The following is a 12365-nucleotide window of genomic DNA, read 5'->3' as shown; positions in this document are numbered from 1 at the left end:
AGGGAGGGAGGCAAACCATGAAAGACTCTTGAATGCTGAGAACAAACAGGACTGATGGGTGTGGGGGGGAGGGTGGGTGATGGACATGGAGGAGGGCACTTGTGAGGATGAGCACTGAGTGTTATATGGAAACTAACATGACAATAAACTATTTAAAAAAGAAAGAAAGAAAGAAAAGGAATTGCTGCAGTTGAGGTCAAAGTGGTTGTTTCCTGCTTTCTTCTCTAGAGTTTTGATGATTTCCTGTCTCACGTTCAGGTCCTTCATCCATTTTGAGTTTATTTTTGTGTATGGTGTAAGAAAGTGGTCTAGTTTCATTCTTCTGCATGTTGCTGTCCAGTTCTCCCAGCACCATATGTTAAAGAGGCTTTTTCCCATTGGACACTCCTTCCTGCTTTGTCAAAGATTAATTGGCCATACATTTGTGGGTCCACTTCTGGGTTCTCTATTCTATTCTATTGGTTTATGTGTCTGTTTTTGTTCCAATACCATACTGTCTTGATGATTACAGTTTTGTACTAGAGGTTAAAGCCTGGGATTGTGATGCCTCCCGTTTGGTTTTCTTCTTCAATATTACTTTGGCTATTCAGGGTCGTTTGTGGTTCCATACAAATTTGAGGATAGTTTATTCTACTTTTGAGAAGAATTCTGGTGCAATTTTGATTGGGATTGCATTGAATGTGTAGATTGCTTTGGGTAGTAATGACATTTTAACAATATTTATTCTTCCAATCATGAGCATGGAATGTTTTTCCATCTCTTTGTGTCTTCTTCAATTTCCTTCATAAGTTTTCATCAGACAGATCTTTTAAATCTTTAGTTAGGTTTATTTCTAAGTATTTTATGTATTTTGTGCAATTGTGAATGGGTTCAGTTTCTTGATTTCTCTTTCTATTGCTTCATTATTGCTGTATAAAAATGCAACTGATTTCTGTACATGGATTTTGTACTCTACAACTTTGCTGAATTCATGTTTCAGTTCTAGTAGGCTTTTGGTGGAGTCTGTCGGGTTTACCATGTACAGTATCATTTCATCTGCAAAAAGTGAAAGTTTGACTTCTTCTTTGCCAATTCTGATGCCTTTAATTTCCTTTTGATGTCTGATGGCTGATACTAGGACTTCCAGTACTATGTTAAACAACAGTGGTGAGAGTGGACATCCCTGTCGTGTTCCTGATTTCAGGGGGAAAGCTCTCAGTATTTCCCCTTTGAGGATAATATTAGCTGCCCTTCTCAAAAATGGCTTTTATATTTAAGTAAGTTCCTTCTATCCCAACTTTCTCGAGGGTCTTTATTAAGAAAGGATGCTTTATTTTTAAAAAATAGTTTATTGTCAAGTTGGTTTCCATATAACACCCAGTGCTCATCCCCACAAGTGCCCTCTTCCATTCCCATCACCCCCCTTCACTTCTCCCCCATACCCATAGTCCTCAGTTTGTTCTCAATATTCAAGGGTCTCTCATGGTTTGCCCCTCTCCCTCTCCCCCACTATTTCCCCACATATTCTCCCCCACGGTCCTCCATTAAGTTCCTCCTAATCCACCTATAAGTGCAAACATATGGTAGCTGTCTTTCTCTGCCTGACTTATTTCGCTCAGCACAACACCCTCAGGGTCCATCCATGTTGCTACACATGGCCAGATTTCATTCTTTCTCATTGCCAAGTAGTATTCCATGGTATAGATAAACCACATCTTCTTGATCCATTCGTCCGTTGATGGACACTTAGTTTCTTTCCATGTTTTGGCTACTGTTGAGAGTGCTGCTATGAACATTGGGGTACATGGGCCCCTATGCATCAGCACCCCTGTATCCCTTGGGTAAATTCCTAGCAGTGCTATTGCTGGATCCTAGGGGAGTTCTATAGTTAATTTTTTGAGGAGCCTCCACACTGTTTTCCAGAGGGTCTACACCAGTTTACATGCCCACCAACAGTGTAGGAGGGTGCCCGTTTCTCCACATCCTTGCCAGCATCTAAAGTCCTCTGATTTGCTCATTTTAGCCATTCTGACTAGCGTGAGGTGGTATCTCAGTGTGGTTTTGATTTGTATTTCCCTGATGAGGAGGGATGATGAGCATCGTTTCATGTATCTGTTGGCCATGTGGATGTCCTCTTTGGAGAAGTGTCTGTTCATATTTTCAGCCCATTTCTTCACTGGGTTGTTTGTTTTTTGGGTCTGGAGTTTGATGGGTTCCTTACAGAATTTGGATACTAGCCTTTTATCTGATATGTCATTTGCAGCTATCTTTTCCCATTCCGTTGGTTGCCTATTAGTTTTATGGATTGTTTCCTTTNTCCCCATTGAGGATGATGTTAGCTGAGGGCTTATCATAGATGGCTTTTATGATGTTTAAGTAAGTTCCTTCTATCCCGACTTCTCGAGGGTCTTTATTAAGAAGAATGCTATATTTTGTCAAATGCTTCTTCTGCATCTATTGACAGGATCATATAGTTTTTATCTTTTGTTTTGTTGATGTGATGTATCACATTGATTGATTTGTGAATATTGAACCAGCCCTGTAACCCAGGAATTAATTCCACTTGATCATGGTGGATAATTCTTTTCAAGTACTGTTGGATTCGATTTGCAAGAATCTTGTTGAGGAATTTTGCATCTGTATTCATCAAGGATATTGGCCTGTAGATCTCCTTCTTTGCTGGGTCTCTGTCTGGCTTGGGAATCAAAGTGATGCTGGCTTCATAAAATGAGTCTGGAAGTTTTCCTTCGATTTCTATTTTTTGGAATAGTTTGAGAAGAATGGGTAGTAATTTTGTTTTAAATGTCTGATAGAATTCCCCAGGGAAACCATCTGGCCCATGGCTCTTATTTGTTGGGAGATTTTTGATACCTGATTCGATTTCCTCACTTGTTGTGGATCTTTTCAGGTTTTCTATCTCTTCTGGTGTGAATTTTGGTAGTGAGTGTGTGTTTAGGAAGTTGTCCATTTCTTCCAAGTTGTCCAGCTTGTTGGCATACAGTTTTTCATAGTATTCCTGATAATTGCTCGTGTTTCTGAGGGGTTGGTTGTAGTCAGTTCATTTTCATTCATGATTTTGTGTGAGTGCTCTCTCTTTTCTTTTTGAGAAGCTTGTCTAGAGGTTTGTGAATTTTGTTTATTTTTTGAAAAAAACAACTTTTGGGTTTTTGATGTGTTCAACTGTTTCTTTTGTTTATGTATTGTTTATTTCTGCCCTGATTTTTATTATTCATCTTCTTCTACTGGGTTTGGGGCTCTTGTTGCTCTCCCTCTAGTTGCTTTAGGTGAACTGTTAGATTTTGCACTTGCACTTTTTCTAATTTCTTGATATAGGCCTGGAGTGCAATGTTATTTCCTCTTAGGACCGCTTTCGCCGCAAGAAGGATGCTGTCAAATGCTTTTTCTGCATCTATCAACAGGAACATATGGTTTTTATCTTTTCTTTTGTTAATGTGATGTATGATACTGATTGATTTGCAAATATTGAACCAACCCTGTAATCCAGGGATGAATCCCATTTGATCATGGTGGATAATTCTTTTTATATACTGTTGAATTAGATTTGCTAGTATCTTGTTGAGGATTTTTGCATCCATATTCATCAGTGAAATTGCCCTGTAGTCTTTTTTATGCTGAGTCTCTGTCTAGTTTGGAAATCAAAGTGATGCTGGCTTCATAGAATGAGTCCAGAAGCTTTCCTTCAATTTCTGTTTTTGGGAGTAGCTTGAGAAGAATAGGTATTATTTCTGATTTAAATGTGTGGTAGAATTCCCCGGGGAAGCCATCTGGTCCAGGGGTCTTATTTTTTGGGAGATTTTTGATAAGTGACTCAATGTCTTCACTAGTTATGGGTCTGTTCAGATTTTCCAACTCTTCTCATAAACGAATTCTTGGTTTCATTGATCTGTTCAACTAGTTTTTTGGATTCTATATTGTTTATTTCTGCCCTGATCTTTATAATTTCTCTTCTGCTGCTGGGTTTGGGTTTCTCTTGCTGCTCTGCTTCTATTCCTTTAGGTGGACTGTTAGATTTTGCATTTATGCTATTTCTAGCCTCTTGAGATAGGCCTGGAGCACAATGCACTTTTTCATAAGACTGCCTTTGTTTCATCCCAAACTTCGGATTGTTGTGTTTTCATTTTCATTTGTTTCCATATATTTTAAAATTTCTTCTCTAATTGCCTGACTGACCCATTTGTTCTTTAGTAGGGTGTTCTTTAACCTCCATGTTTTTGGAGGTTTTCCAGACATTTCTGTGATTGAATTCAAGTTTCATAGCATTGTGATCTGAAAGTGTGCATGGTATGATCTCAATTTTTTAATATTTATTGAGGACTGCTTTATGACCCAGTATATGATCTATCTTGGAGAATGTACCACATGCACTCATGAAGTGAATTCCATATCCTCAGGATGTAAAGTTCTAAATATATCTGTCAAATCTATCTGGTCCAATGTGTCATTCATGTCCATTGTTTCTTTAGTGATTGTCTGTCTAGTTGATCTATCCATTGGTGTAAGTGGAGTATTAAAATCCCATGCTATTAGCACATTCCTTTCAATAAGATTGTTTCTGTTTGTGATTAATTGTTTTATGTAATTTGGTTCTCCTGAATTTGGTGCATAGACATTTATAATTGTTAGCTCTTCCTGATGGGTAGACCCTGTAATTATTATATAATGCCCTTCTCCATCCCTTGTTACTGCCTTAACTTTAAAGTCCAATTTGTCTGATTATAAGTATGGCTACTCCAGCTTTCTTTTGACTTCCAGTAGCATGATAGATATTTCTCTCTCCCCTCACTTTCAATCTGAAGGTGTCCTCAGGTCTAAAATGAGTCTCTTGTAGACAGCAAATAGATGGATTTTTTTAATCCATTTTGCTACCCTATGTCNTTTGGTTCTCCTGAATTTGGTGCATAGACATTTATAATTGTTAGCTCTTCCTGATGGGTAGACCCTGTAATTATTATATAATGCCCTTCTCCATCCCTTGTTACTGCCTTAACTTTAAAGTCCAATTTGTCTGATTATAAGTATGGCTACTCCAGCTTTCTTTTGACTTCCAGTAGCATGATAGATATTTCTCTCTCCCCTCACTTTCAATCTGAAGGTGTCCTCAGGTCTAAAATGAGTCTCTTGTAGACAGCAAATAGATGGATTTTTTTAATCCATTTTGCTACCCTATGTCTTGGAGCATTTAGTCCATTTACATTCAGTGTTATTATTGAAAAAATATGGGTTTAGAGTCATTGTGTTCTTTGTAGGATTCATGCTGGTAGTGATGTCTTGGGTACCTTTTGTTCCTTACAACATTTCCCTCATAGAATCCCCCCTTAGGATTTCTTGTAGGGCTGGTTTACAAACAATTTTTCTTTCTTTGGGAAAGCCTTTGTCTCTCCTTCTATTCTCAGTGACAGACTTGCTGAATAAAGGATTCTTGGCTGCATATTTTTCCTGTTCATCACATTGAAGTTTTCCTGCAATTCCTTTCTGGTCTGCTAAGTTTCAGTAGATAGACCTGCAACTACTATGATATGTCTCCTTTTGTATGTTAGGGCCCTTTTATCCCTACCTGCTTTTAGAATTCTCTCTTTATCCTTATATTTTGCCAGTTTCACTATGATATATTGTGCAGAAGATCAATTCAAGTTACATCTGTGGGGAATTCTCTGTGCCTCTTGGATTTCAATGCCTGTTTCCTTTCCCAGATTGGGGAAGTTCTCAGCTATAATTTGTTCAAGTACCCTTTCAGCCTCTTTCTCTCTCTTCTTCTTCTAGAATTCCTATGAAAGGGATATTATTCCATTTAATTGCATCACTCAGTTCTAGAATTCTCCTTTTGTGCCTTTGGGTCAATTTATCTCTCTTTTTCTTGGCTTCCTCTTTTTTGATAATTGTTTCCTCTAATTCACCTGTTCTCTCTGCCTCTTCAATCCATGCAGAGGCCGCCTCCTTTTGTTATGCACCTCATTTATAGCATTTTAAAAAATTCATCACAACTATTTTTAAGGTCCATAATCTTTGTGACAATAGTTTCTCTGGTGTCTTCCATGCCCTTTTCAAGCCCAGAAGTTAATTTTATGACTATTGTTCTAAATTCTTTTCAGTTATGTTACTTATATCTGTTTTGACCAGTTCTCTAGCTATTACTTCTTCTTGGAGTTTCTTTAGAGGAGAGTTCTTCCCTTTCATTATTTTGGCTACCTTCCTGTCTCTTGTAAGTTTTAAAAGCTTGTTGTGCACTCTGCACCTGCCTGTACTGATATATTAAAGGAGGCTCAAAGACTGTCCAGGGCCTGTCCATTCAGGTAGTGTTCTTTTAATGGTCCCTTGGTCTCTCTTGTTGTGAANCAGTGACAGACTTGCTGAATAAAGGATTCTTGGCTGCATATTTTTCCTGTTCATCACATTGAAGTTTTCCTGCAATTCCTTTCTGGTCTGCTAAGTTTCAGTAGATAGACCTGCAACTACTATGATATGTCTCCTTTTGTATGTTAGGGCCCTTTTATCCCTACCTGCTTTTAGAATTCTCTCTTTATCCTTATATTTTGCCAGTTTCACTATGATATATTGTGCAGAAGATCAATTCAAGTTACATCTGTGGGGAATTCTCTGTGCCTCTTGGATTTCAATGCCTGTTTCCTTTCCCAGATTGGGGAAGTTCTCAGCTATAATTTGTTCAAGTACCCTTTCAGCCTCTTTCTCTCTCTTCTTCTTCTAGAATTCCTATGAAAGGGATATTATTCCATTTAATTGCATCACTCAGTTCTAGAATTCTCCTTTTGTGCCTTTGGGTCAATTTATCTCTCTTTTTCTTGGCTTCCTCTTTTTTGATAATTGTTTCCTCTAATTCACCTGTTCTCTCTGCCTCTTCAATCCATGCAGAGGCCGCCTCCTTTTGTTATGCACCTCATTTATAGCATTTTAAAAAATTCATCACAACTATTTTTAAGGTCCATAATCTTTGTGACAATAGTTTCTCTGGTGTCTTCCATGCCCTTTTCAAGCCCAGAAGTTAATTTTATGACTATTGTTCTAAATTCTTTTCAGTTATGTTACTTATATCTGTTTTGACCAGTTCTCTAGCTATTACTTCTTCTTGGAGTTTCTTTAGAGGAGAGTTCTTCCCTTTCATTATTTTGGCTACCTTCCTGTCTCTTGTAAGTTTTAAAAGCTTGTTGTGCACTCTGCACCTGCCTGTACTGATATATTAAAGGAGGCTCAAAGACTGTCCAGGGCCTGTCCATTCAGGTAGTGTTCTTTTAATGGTCCCTTGGTCTCTCTTGTTGTGAATTTGGTTATTTTATTTCCCTACTTGTAGTGATATTTGGGACTTTCCACCATGTGTACTTTGGATTGTTTCTTGAGGTAGCCTGAAAAGGAAAACAGACAGACAAACAAACAGGGTATAAGAGCACACAAATGCACAAACAAATCAAATGAACAAGCAAACCGAAAGGAAAAACAAAAACAAAAACAACAAAAGACAGAGGACAATCTAAAAGCATAAAACCAGAAATCCCAGCTACAAATAGCAGGTTGGAGGCAGTGCTGATGGAATAGCATATACAAAGAGAGAAATAACAGGGGTGGGGAGAAAGAGAAATTGAACATTGACCAGGCAGAGACAAAGGCTTAATTCAGATAGAGAAAAAGTAAAATATGGTGGGATGTGAGGAGGAAAAAAATGAAAATATGTTACCCAGAGAAACTATATAGTCTGATTATTTCAGATAGAGAGAAAGGAAGGTAAGGATGGAGGTGTAGAACATGCATCAAGAGAATGTATTATATATGCCTGTTTATGCAAACTTATAACCAAAATACAGTCCAGAGGAGGGGAGAGATGAGAAAGAGATAACAGAGAATATATCTAAATAGCAAGGATTGATCTAGAGATAATCACAACAATGCATCAGTGCTGATCTTGGGAAACAGGCTATTTCTGCAGCATGTATCCGGGCTCTGAGAACAAAGTAGTACCCAGCACAGATGGGCATGGTTTGGTATAGACAAGTCTCACCTCCACTGTGGGTCCCATGAGCAGCTCCCTGAAGCCCCACCTTGGTGGTTGTGGGGAGAAAAATGGCGACCCCCAGTCGCCAGGTGTTCTGGAACCAGGTGTTGCAAATTACTCTTTTGAGTCTGCTCTCACTGTGTCTCAAGCAGACAGGGTGGGCTGTGTTCTATGTCCTGCACCAAGCCTCGTTTCCAAATCTTACTCCGTGCACATTAATGATACCGCCTGAAATGTAATCCTGCAAGCCGGGGCACTTCCTAGCAGGGGATCGAGTAGGAGACTGGTTCCTCTTGATACCAACTGTGACTGCAATCCCTTGCATACCGTCTATCCTTGAGGGAATTTCTGGGGTGGGGGATCCAGCCCAAAGAAAGCTCCACAGTTAGAGATAGGATCTCTCTCCCAAAGCCCTGCAGTTTGAGATGGATGACAGGATCCCTCTCTATCTTGGGCACAGTTTTTTCTCTTCTCCAGGGACAGTTCTAAGATTCCCAAGTAGCTCATTCTCTTCCCTTCGTCTCTCTGCAGAGGGGGCTTCCTCCTCTTTATGCCTTGTATCCTGGCCCGTTTTTATCTTCTCTAGTTTGCAATCATGCACCTATGAGGCTGTCTTCTTAGTGGACTCCATCTCTTTTCCTCCCAGACTCTTGCGGTTCAGTCCTTTGGCTTCAGCCCTTCTTTGTTTGAGAGATGCAGGCAGGAAGTAGGAACTCCCTACTTCTCCACCATCTTGCCTCTCCAGTCTCCCTGGTCCTGTTTTCATTAACTCATGACTTTTTAAGGTGTCCTTTAGGAAATTAAAAGTTTTAATGTTGCCTCTCTCCAAAGGTGTTTTTGGGGGTTTGAAGATGACATTTGAGCTTAAATCATTTCAGCATTCAATAAACTTTTGTAATATGTGGAGGATCTATGGTGCAAATTTTAGACACAATCTTGTAAGTGGTTATTTGTTCAGTCTTGGGTGGTGGCCCGAGGGGCGGTCAAGAGGGATTTCTTAAATATTTTGCTGATTTGTCCCTAACACCCAGGACATGAACTAAGGCACAGTAGGTGCTAAATAACTATTTGTTGAATGAATGAATGAAATACCATTCTTGCCTTTAAGGATCTCCAGCTAGTAGAGAAGGTAGACATGCACTTAAATAAAGATAAGCAAGGTGAGGGGTATGTGCAAAGTGTTGTTGAGACCCCAGAAGAGGGAAGAAATAGGTCTTTGAGGATTAGGAAGGCTTTTGAGCTGGGATCTAACCAATGAATAAGATTTTGATAGAATGAGAAATACGTAGAAGCCATTTCAGGTAGAAGGAGGAGCCCAGATAAACGGGGAAAAATACAGGTCCAGGTATGGGAAGGACAGGGAGGAAGTGAGGCAGAGGAGAGATTATGAAGGATTTTGAATCATGTTCTAAGAGATTCAGGTGGATTCCACAGGTAGCAGATAGGAATGTTTGAAAGAATTTGATCAGAAGAGTGACATGTTAATATCTGTATTTTGGAAATAGAATGTAGAAGCTCTGCTTGAAGAGAACTAGACAAGAGGCAGAGATACCATCAGGAGTTTTTGCGTTAGTACAAGGGAGAAGGAGAACACACCTGAACTAGGGCTAGGGCAGTGGCTGTGGGAAATGCAAAAACGCATAGCTTTGAAAACTGCATTAGTTCAGGTCCTCTGAAAAGCAGATGCCCACACAGTATTAGACATACTTGCAAGAGATTTAATGGAAGGAATATGTGTGAAAGCTAAAGGTGGGGAGAGCCTTCAGACCACAGAGAAGGTCCTATCTCAATGAAGAAGAGAAAATTAAGGTCTGAGGAGGAGAATCTCAGACTCAGCCGAGGTCTAAGAAAGTTTCTGCAGTACTAGTGGAGAGTTTTCAAGCCAAAGCTGCCCTCTGAGGAGCCCCACAACTTGCAGGAATGGGCTGTGCATCCTCAGTCACAGGCAGAGAGTGGCCTATGGAGGGTGTAGGCTCAGTGCAAACACAGAGATGGTCCCAGAAAGGATCTTTAGCAGCTGGGGCCTTTGGTCAATCATGTTCTCTGAAGCAGGAGACAGGAACAGTGAATTTCCATGGCCAAAACTTTACTGGAAGAGAGAGAAGCTTACTCAGAGATTTGTAGGCAAGTTCCTGAGTGGATAATAATACCATTAACAGAGGAAGGAACATAGTAGAAGGAACAAGTTTCACTGGGGACATTAGTGAGTTTGGACGTTGAGTAAGTTCAGTTTGGGGCTCCTGTGGGGCATCCAAGGGATATATCATGAAAATAGTTGTAAATTAAAGATGAATGTGACAGCAATGAAAAGCTGTTCACTAAACACTGTACCCCCACTTTCTGGAATCATCATCTGTCTGTTTCTCAACCTTCCCTGCGGTTAGGTGTAACCATGTGAGTGAGTTCTAGACAGTGGAATATAAGCAAAAGTGTGTGCCATGTACATTACTAGCCCTTAAAGTCTTCTTCTTCTACTCTCTCTTGCCCTGTCCCTTTCTCATAGCGGCATTGACAGGACAACAATGAACCTACATGTTGAAGATGTTAGAGCCTCCATAAACCTGGGTCCCTTAATGACTACATAGAATGGAGTTATTCTGTCCACCTAGCATGGCCATAGGCTGTTTCCCTGAGCAAGAATATATTTCTATCATGTTTCAGCCATTAGCTATCTATTATATATTTATTACTGCAGATAAGCCAGCTCTAACCAGCTTATAATGAATTCTTACTAGTACAGTGAAGTCCAGGAAAGAGGCCAAGGCTAAAGATGTAGTTGTGGGAGTAGACAAAGGAATCCAAGGAGAGTATAAAATGAGAGAAGAGAGCTGAAGACAGACACTAGGCTAACATCTCTAAATCCAAGGGCCAAGGTGGATGACAAGGAGCCAGGGAAGAGAAGAAGATGTTAACCCAGACTGTTACTTATGCCACTGTGTTTCAGAATAGGAAAATGCAGTCCTGAGAGATGTGGCTAACATCATTTTGTGGCAGAACCAGAATCAGCACTGTGCTGCTCAGGCTCTCAGTTAGCCTGCATCAGCTCTCTTGGGACAGCACTGGACAGCCTGGCCAGTGGACTGCTCATCTTCTGGTTCCCTCCACTGCCTCCCGGCTATAGAGACTGCTTGGTCCCTCCTTGTAAGCTCTGTTCTTTCCTATCATTTCCCTAGACTAATCCTGACCTAAAACAAAGCTAAGCTCCTACTGCTTAATCTGTTCCCCCATCTTGTACTCTAGTTTAGCCATCAGGGTATTCAGTTCTGCCTGAAACTCAGCCCCACCCTGTGCTTCAATTCTCATAACAAGGACTATGGTCTGGCCCTTGGTCCCAAGAGCCCTGTCCAACTAATCTGCTCAAATTAGGTACCAAGGAACCTAAGTACCTAGGTACCAGGGACTGGACCCTGCAGACAGACCCCCTAATCAAGTTTCCTGTCCCCTCTACTTTCCCTTGTATTAGGGCACCTTCACCTCACCTGGAGCTCTTGCTGATTCCTTTTCTAACCCTGAGCCCTGGGCTTTCACACTTTGTCTGCCAGACAAAATCTTTGTACTCAATACCTGCTGCATGAGCTGTGTCCCACTCATTATTCCCACTGTCTACCCAGCAACAAGCCCCCAACCACACTAACAGCCGTCTAAGGAGAAATCAGAACATTCCTCATCAGAAGACAGGATTCTGATAGTTCCCAACACTCACTTTTGATATGGAGCCCAAGCCACTGGGGTGTTGTTATTTGAGCTTATTTGATTTTGTTATCTAATTTCCTTCCCGGGAAATCACTGACGTCATCTGTCAATCTTTGAATAGCTTTAATAAGATCCTTTCACTATAACTCAACATTGTTCTAAAAGAACCTTATAGCTGGGTATCATGGTGGTCTGTTTATATGAGGGGAGAATGTTGTAATTCTGATTTATATGTGTTAGAAGTGAAATTTTATTTAGGAGGAAAAGTGATAATCCGCTTATATACCATGAATTCTGATAGTGCTAATTATAAATGTGGAGTAAGACTTCCACACCAAGTAACTAATGACAAACTTAGCTAATTTATGCTTTTGGAAATTTCAGTCAACTTACATTCCCTTATGAGAACATATTGTTCCTCTCCTTTAATAGTGATACCATTATTAATTATTAATAAACATACTGACCAAGAATTTATAACCAATTTAAATATTTATTTCAAGTTGAACTTTGCTCTGCAGACTTTTATAATTTTCTTTCTATGGGAATATAGAGAAAGAACATGATTGGGAGTGTCTGATTCACAAACAGCTGTTTGGCACACTAAAATGCAAGGATGTCTGTGTATCCCCATAGAGCATGATCATTAACCATTTAGCAGTTAGGTAATGTC

The sequence above is a fragment of the Crocuta crocuta genome, unplaced genomic scaffold (genome assembly GCF_008692635.1).
Source record: "Crocuta crocuta isolate KB4526 unplaced genomic scaffold, BGI_CrCroc_1.0 scaffold185, whole genome shotgun sequence".
Classification (NCBI taxonomy): Eukaryota; Metazoa; Chordata; class Mammalia; order Carnivora; family Hyaenidae; genus Crocuta; species Crocuta crocuta.
The sequence above is the reverse complement of the archived record's forward strand: the minus strand, read 5'-3'. Positions refer to the sequence as shown.